The sequence below is a fragment of the Anomalospiza imberbis genome, chromosome 1, assembly GCF_031753505.1.
Source record: "Anomalospiza imberbis isolate Cuckoo-Finch-1a 21T00152 chromosome 1, ASM3175350v1, whole genome shotgun sequence".
Taxonomy (NCBI): Eukaryota; Metazoa; Chordata; class Aves; order Passeriformes; family Viduidae; genus Anomalospiza; species Anomalospiza imberbis.
In genome coordinates this window covers 134,128,857-134,136,562 of record NC_089681.1, presented here as the reverse complement: position 1 = coordinate 134,136,562, position 7,706 = coordinate 134,128,857, and the positions used below count along the sequence as shown (strand labels likewise).

The 7,706-nt window shown below is 45.6% G+C and overlaps 1 long non-coding RNA gene across 1 annotated transcript; it reads right to left on the bottom strand.

Annotated features, from left to right (window-relative positions):
* Positions 1-2,258: 2,258 nt before the first annotated feature.
* On the bottom strand, positions 2,259-5,169 carry LOC137487148 (uncharacterized). Its single transcript, XR_011005836.1, has 2 exons — positions 3,556-5,169; positions 2,259-3,358 (listed from the first exon to the last, which is right to left on the bottom strand). It is a non-coding gene; the product is annotated as an uncharacterized lncRNA (long non-coding RNA).
* Between the last annotated feature and the right edge of the window lie 2,537 nt (positions 5,170-7,706).

Here is a 7,706-nt window from a genome sequence, read left to right as displayed (position 1 = left end):
CAGGGTCAGGGAGCTGTCTTTGGTGAGCCTGTAGCAGCCAGAAGAGGCATAAAAGCCATTGCAGCAGTAGATGTTAAGAACGCTAGCACAAGGGACAATTTTGTTCCTCTTGTCAGTGAACACATGCCAGGCCATCTTACTTGGCTCGGTAAAGACCATTGAGAGCGGCAGAAGAACGTTCATTTTTCCACTGTCTGAGAACACCCAGAGATACCACTGCAGGGAAAGGCACCTGCAGTTCCTGCAACAACAGAATTGTTACGGGGGGCACTGAAATAACATCAACTAGTGCCTAAGCAGTGCTTTTTTGTTTTGTTTTGTTTTTTTTTTTTTTTTTTTTTTTTTTGTCTTCAGTATGTTTTACAAACATTAATTTGATTCAGCACTGGGTCATGGCAGCTTGCAGCAGCAGCCAGATGGGGCTCACTGCCCCACCAGGCACCTACAGGACTTTGCAGGGACGTTTGCAGGGAGGTGCTGCCTGGGAGAGGACCTTGTTCAGGCATGTGCTGAGTCAATGTATTTCTCTGGCAGCCTGCACTGGCAGAACAATTATAGTGGCCAAAGAGTTATTTATAACTGTCCTCCCGCAGCAGGATTCTTGAGGGAGAATGTTGGTATGAGCACTGCTATTCCATGTACACACACAGCTACACACACCACAGCCGTGTCACTATTCAATGCATGCAGAACACTCCTCTGACATAAGTCCTGGGGTTTATTTTCCAAGGAGGTCACTCATACAGGGGGAAGAAAGAATGCAGCTCCAACCACAGTCAGTCCACACCTCATGCAAAAGCCTGGAGGCCTCCCCACAAATTGCCACAACTTCTTCATGAACTCATCAGGACTGACAGCATGGTTAATCCTCTGACCATACAAACAAACCCTAATGCTAATGTGGCTTCACTCAGTTTGGCTTGCTTTAGACTCACCTCCTCTCTGAAAACAGCCACCATGCAGCTTCTGAAGCCCATACAGGAATGGGGAGAAGGAAGCTTATTCTTGAAAAACTCTGGGTTCAAACTTGTCACCCTGCAGGAAAGCCACCCCCACCAGATGCAGTCAAGCCTTGCTCCCTGCTGGCTGCAGCCCCTCTGCTTGCTCATGTGGAACAACTTACAAAATCAGACCAGTGCTTAACCAGTTCAACTAGTAAATCTACCACAGGTGAAGATTTACTTCCACAGTATTCTTACTTTCTTGTACTCTAGAATATGGATGAACCGGGCAGAAAAATGGAAGGATCTGAAACTGCAATGGCAAATGCTCCATCTGCAAAACGTGATGACATGTATGGGGCCTCCCACACCAGCATGCCTTCATTATTGTCCGGGCTGGGAGCAGGTTGGCAGGAACAGAAACAGTCCTTAGGCACTCCAGAATGTGTGCCTGTGAGTTTCTCTTCTTTGTTTTGCAGTTTCCAATGTGAGCGTGCAGCCTGCCTGTCTGCTGTGAGAAGGCTCTGCAGAGGAGGAGACACTACTCCTTGCAATGAGGTTTGCACATTTTCTTTTCCTAGCATTTCCCTGTGCAGGGGAAAAATGTGCATTTTGCTCTTTGTGCACAGAAAATGTAAAGAAACTGGGAAAACATGATAGGGTTTTTTACTAACTCTCTCAACAAGCCAACATAATGGTAAAGAAAGACCAAAATCAAAATCTCTGTGAGAGAGAAAACAAAGCCTGTCTCTCTTCTGTTTGACTCTCAGGGTCCTGCCAGGCAGGCATGATGCTTCACACATTTAAAGATGCAAAGCACATAATAGGAGCTGTATCATAGGGGAAATAAATATGTCTGCATGCATTTCAAAGAAGCCAGGCCAAGCGCAAGCCTTTCTCCACTGTTTTCCTTCGATACACAGATCTGTTTTATTGTGAACTGCCACAATGGTAGAAGGAGGAGCTGCAAAAGAGAGACAGGTGACTGATTCAAAAATTGGGATTCAAAACCTCTTGCACACAGACTAGAGATGTAATCTTCTGTATTAGTGGCACTGAATTAAGAAGGTTTCATTCATGGTGTTTCTCTATTTATTTCAGCTACAAAAACATTGTTTTGCTTTGGGGGTTCAGAGAAGCTAGCAAGACTTCATAACTCTTCTGTGTCAGAGTTTGATGGCTGGTTTTCATTCCAGACAACATAAGGGATGTACTGCAGCTATCAAGGTGCCAGTATCAAAGAACCAGCAGAGATGTTACCCTTCAAAATTATTTTTATTCTAAGATTCTTGTGCTTTGTTATATTTTCTTTGTAAAAAAAAAGAAAAAAAAGGGGAGGGGAAAATCCCTATCCTTAGTGGCACTGAAATTAGCAATGCCTAGAATAGATACCAAAATTCTCTTCTTCCCCATTTATTTTGCTCAGATGTGAATGATGCTGCATCAAGCACAGAAAAGGAGCATATTAGTCTCATTCTACTGGAAAACCAAGCACATTACATTGCTGAAATGTCAAGTTTCCACCATGCATTTGATAATAGACTGTGTGCTCAGTTTCTTGCATCCATTGTAGCAGCTCATTGAAGATATGCTCTGTCCCTGCCAGCAGTAGTTGCCCTTTGGACTGAACTGCTTCAACCAGCCCGGGCTTTACCAGTCACCCTTTCAGGTGTGGCCTGGCCTGTCAGATGCTTGGGTATTTCAAAAATAGTTAATACTTTTTTTAACAACAGAATTCTACACCTGACTGATCTTTTTTATTTTATTATCCTACACTTTTCCATCATGCATTCTTCCCACAAAGATTTTTGGCTACCGTAACAGGTGAAAGGTCACACCTGGACATCATCCATCACCGTGGCATTTTCTCTGCACTGTGAGTGCATGGGTGGCTGTTTGTTTTGCAGGCTGTGGTAAGCAGGTAGGAACAACTCCAGTGAGAAGGGCTGTACACTGCCAATGCAGGTCCCCAGATGACTTCCATCATAATTTTAAGGCTCTGCATGTCATGAAATGCCCTGAAATTAAGTTTCAGTCTGTTTCAAATTATACCAAATGCACATAAATCTCATTCAAAGTAGTCCTCCTCAGACACAGGCTGTGACAAGCTCACGGTGAGGACAGCTACATAACTAGGAAGGATTCTTATATCCTAGTTATCATTTGGGGGAAAGAAAATAAGAAGAAACATACCTAGAGAGCCTTTCTTCACCTCACTTACCGAAAACCAAGACTGGAAAGTATCAGTGATCATACACATCTTCTCTGAAAACTCTGGAGAGGAACTGGCTTCTAGAAACACTTTCCTTTAAGCTGCAGCCTTGTAAAACCTGCTTGTCTTCAAAATCTTACAACAGTAGTTGAACTCTCAAGCTGTGCTGTCAGCTGCCTGGGTTTAGACACACTGCTGCTGCAGGCTAGAAAATAAACGTGGGGTCAGTACCCGAGGGATGTGTGTGCAAGAGGAGAGGAAGGAACCTGTATCTATGAGAAGTGACCCGCTTAAAGAGCCCCAGCCACTGCCTGTTTCTCTTCTCCCACCTTGCCCCCTCTTCAAGCAGTGTGGGATGCCACACTGTGCAGAAAAATCAGTGAAGGAGGAAGACTAACACACCTCCAGGCACTGGAAAGCACTCAGTGTTTCCAGGAACAGGAAGGGCTTAAAGCAGCAGTGAGCACAGAGAAGACGTTACCAGCTTGATGGAGGAAAGAAGCACTGTAAGAAAAGAAGAAAGGAAAGTGGACAAATTAGCTGAATAAATTTGCTGGTGAAAACAGCTGGATGAGCATCTCTGGAGACTAAGAAAAACTACAAACAGAATGGAGAGATCATCATCATCTGTCCATGTTTATAATGATGACAGATATGACAACCCATCCAGTGCAAGCATTCCCATCCTGCTGTGGCACTTTCTCTTTCCAGAACAAAACTCCTTGGCAGTCTCATCAAGGACAATAAAAAATTGACATTTAACTTCTGCCTCTTGTGGTTTTATTTACTGTTTGCTCTTTCTTTTTTGCTTTTGTATTTTCATTTCTTCCCGGTTTGGTGATGATCAGTAAAGAGCATTACCTGCCAAAAGTGCATTGCTACCTTACAGACTCTTTTACAAGCTGGATCCTCTGAGGCTCTGTAGCAGCATTTGTCCCTCATTAGGTGTCATATAAGACACCTGCTTTAATACTCAAGTATTAAAAACTTTTCATTGTGGTGTTTCTGTAGCCCAAAGGGTTTGTATTTAGCTATGTTACTCCGTTTTGTGCTCATGCCTTCTGTTAAAATCCCGATCTAGATGATTTGAAAGCATAGTCTCGCCCCTCTTCACTCCAATACACTGAAAATGCAGATATTTCCATCACACTGTAGAGAATATCCCACCAGGTACCAATTATATATCAACTGGGATTGTGAGACCCAAGACAGAAGTTGTGTTCCACCTAATCTCTACACATCTCTGTATTTCACTGACCATTGTATGAGGAGCCAGGTAAAATGCCTTGTCCCTCTGGAGGGAATAGGGGGAGAAATAACTGGCACCTAAGTACTCCCTTCAGAAGTTCAGCAAACATGTTTTGAAGTTAAAATAAATTAGTTACTGACACTTCTCTGGATGGTGGTTTCCACTCCTGCGTAGAGCTCCACTTTGTCCCTGACTACCATTCATCCACACCCCTGTCTCAGGCTGCACGGGATGGGGAGGGCAGCCCAGGCTGTCAGTGGGCTGGCAACCTGCCACTGCAACTCACAGCCAATAAAAGGACTTCAGAAGGGGCCCTGGGAATTGCAGACCAGGAAGTTTGCCATCCATCCTTACTAATGGCAGTAGAGTCTGAAAAAATAAAGTCATTGTAGACAAGGATAAACATGGTCTCTTGGGAACAAGGCAGTGTGGCTTCTGCAGAGAGAAACCCTGACTCACCAACCCACCACAGCCCTCAGAGTGCACCAGAAAAGATAGAGTGGGTGCAGCAGACACAGAACTGTCCAATTCTGAAAAACCTTTTGATTAGGTTCTATAACAAAGTAATCATACCAGAGAAACTAACTCATCACATGATGGGAAGACTCTTTATAGATAGAAAATTGGAGGCGGGACATGAAGCAAAATATGAGGCTCAAAAGCCACTGTTCAGGGTGGAAAATAAGCATGAACAAGATCTCCACATTGTGGGATTGATGGTGGGACTGGCTTTACTCGACATTTTCAGTGAGTACCTGAACAGGGAGTGTACAAGTCCTTAAGTTTGTATGTCACGAAGTTCTTTCGGGCAAGTAACTCTAGAAGGACTTCACAACATTGAATGAGTTGGCAATGGCTCTATAAGCAGACACTAGGAAGGCTTAGGCAGTGATGAGCCTCTAACATCCAAACCTAGCCACTGGGGGTGCTGGGGGAGTGCAGAGAGGACAGGCTCACCTGCTCTCTGTCGGCAGCACTGCCAGACTCAGGGCTGGATGGATCACTGATCTGATGCAGCAGTGATGTCTTACATTCTTAAATGTGCTTCTGCACACCATTCCTAGACACTTCCCAGTTTCAGTGCACATTGTGATGGAGCAAATTCCCAGCCTGGCACTAAGGCTGAGATGTAAAAACCCATGCAGTCCAGTTGCTGCAGTCCCCAAAGCCAGTACTGCCTATTCCGTCCATGTCTTCCTAGTAGCTGCCCAGCTGGCAGGCTGACCTGCCAGGCACACTAAATATAAACCCTTCAAGGACCACAGAACAGTTAGAGAAGGAAACAGATCTGCAGCTGTGCTTTGCACACGTGCATTCTCCCACTTCCTCCTTCCCTATTATCAGACCTTGCAGAGTAAAGGTCTGTTCAAAACCGACAAACACTTGACTGGAGATCCCTCCTCACCGTTCTCTGGATTTCTCGGGGGTTTGGTGAGATATTTTTAATGTCCAGGATGACTCACCAGCCCATTTTTCCTCTCCAGCCTGCCGGTGCAGGAATGCCCGTCGCTGGGCCGGGGAGGGCGGTGCTTTTCGTGGGCAGAGGCTGCCGAGCTCTGCCTGCTGCTCACAGCCCGGCCGCGGAGCTGGAGCGAGTCAGCCCCTCTACCAGTTCCATAAGCCACACTCTTGGCACCCAAACTCGGCCTGATTCAATTCCAGAGCCCAGTCTGCCTTCTACCACGCCAGTGATCTCTGACCCCACGCAGCAGGCGCCTGGTGTCCGGAACGCCTCTAAGGAAAGGAGCCGAGCCGCGGGGCAGCCGCGCTCCGGCTGCGCGCTGAGCTCCGCGCCCGGCGCGGAACTCGGGGCTGGCAAAACGACATCAGGGGAGCGGGATGTAGCAGCTTGTGCACTCTGCCAGCCCTCCGTGCTGCGTGCCTCCTGCACGGATATGTAAAGAGTGAGTTCTCTGTCTCTCCCAGTTCCTCCGTCTTCCCCGGTTGTTTGGGCTGTACTCGGAAGCCTTCCCTGCATTGCGTCCCCTTTTCCAATGCCCAGTTCCACGATCTCGGAGATTCTTGAGACGGCTTTACCGAGGGAGGACTGACAAGCCCAGCCCGAAGAGAGATTTCTGCTACCACTTAGAGGAGCTGCATCCCAGCTCCCCTCCCCCAGCCCCTTCAACACCACCCACACAGCAATCCATCAGCATCACCCTTGGAGCATCTGGGGGCAACATGTAATTAGGAATGATGCTGTCTGCCATTTATAGACACACTACTGCAAGGAAAGGCTGGTGAAAGTAATACCCACCGACAGACATACCTTAGAGCGTGCATCGAACATTAATGGGGGAAAGTAACGGAAAGGTGGAGGAAAGATACAGAGAGGAGAGAGAAGGATGAAAGCAGCAGTGTACTCCTCACAGCTTTAAACTAAAGCAGTCATTAAAATATCCTCTCAGTGTGACCATGACGTAGTTGTCTGATAAAAGTTTATTTGAAGAAATAAATCAATTCTGTATAATAGGAACATCCTCTCTTGCTGAGTAAGTAGACTTGCGCTTGCTCTGTGATCCCTTTACACAAATACAATCCAGCAGAAACTGTGCAGGCATCCACATGTTGCATTGCCTAGGCACAGGACATCATGGGGCCCATGGTGTTTTCTCTCAACGTTTTTTACTGCAAGAGATCTTCTTTCAGATTTACCTGACAGCTGATACTGAGTGTCTCATCTCAGGCATGCTTGGTTTGGTATTGTTTCTTTCCAATTATTTCCAATTTTGAATCTCCATCTTAATTTTTTTTTTAAGTATTTAAAAACTTGTTTGTGCTTGTCACAACACTGTAAGTATTTAATATGCAGGCTGTGTGTTCGCTCTGGAGCATACATTAGTCTATTATCACAGTAAAAAACAGCTGTTTGTGAGATGCTGTAACAATTCTGCCAACACTCTGACTAGCTTTGGATAAAGCAAAGTCAAACAAAAGGGGTGTGAACTATGACAAGCAATGTGTGGAATGGTAATTCAGAAGGGCTGAAGGAGATGTGAAAAGTAGTTAGCCAAATAAACAAAAACGGGACAAATTATTTAAGTGCATCATGACTTGGAAGCAAAGAACAGAGGGAGTACATGAGGACTGGGAAAATATTGGAGTGAGCTAAAGTTGAGATTCCTGCATTTGTCCCACAGAAAAAAAACCATGTAGGAGATATGTGCATCCCTGAATGTCAGTTAAAGAAACGAAAGAGGAAAAAATAGAGGTGAAGGAAATCCAGAAGACAGTGACTGAACCACTATTTTGCTCAGTAGGAGAAAGGGAAGGGATGGACCAGCTGCCCACTTAGGACACAGCA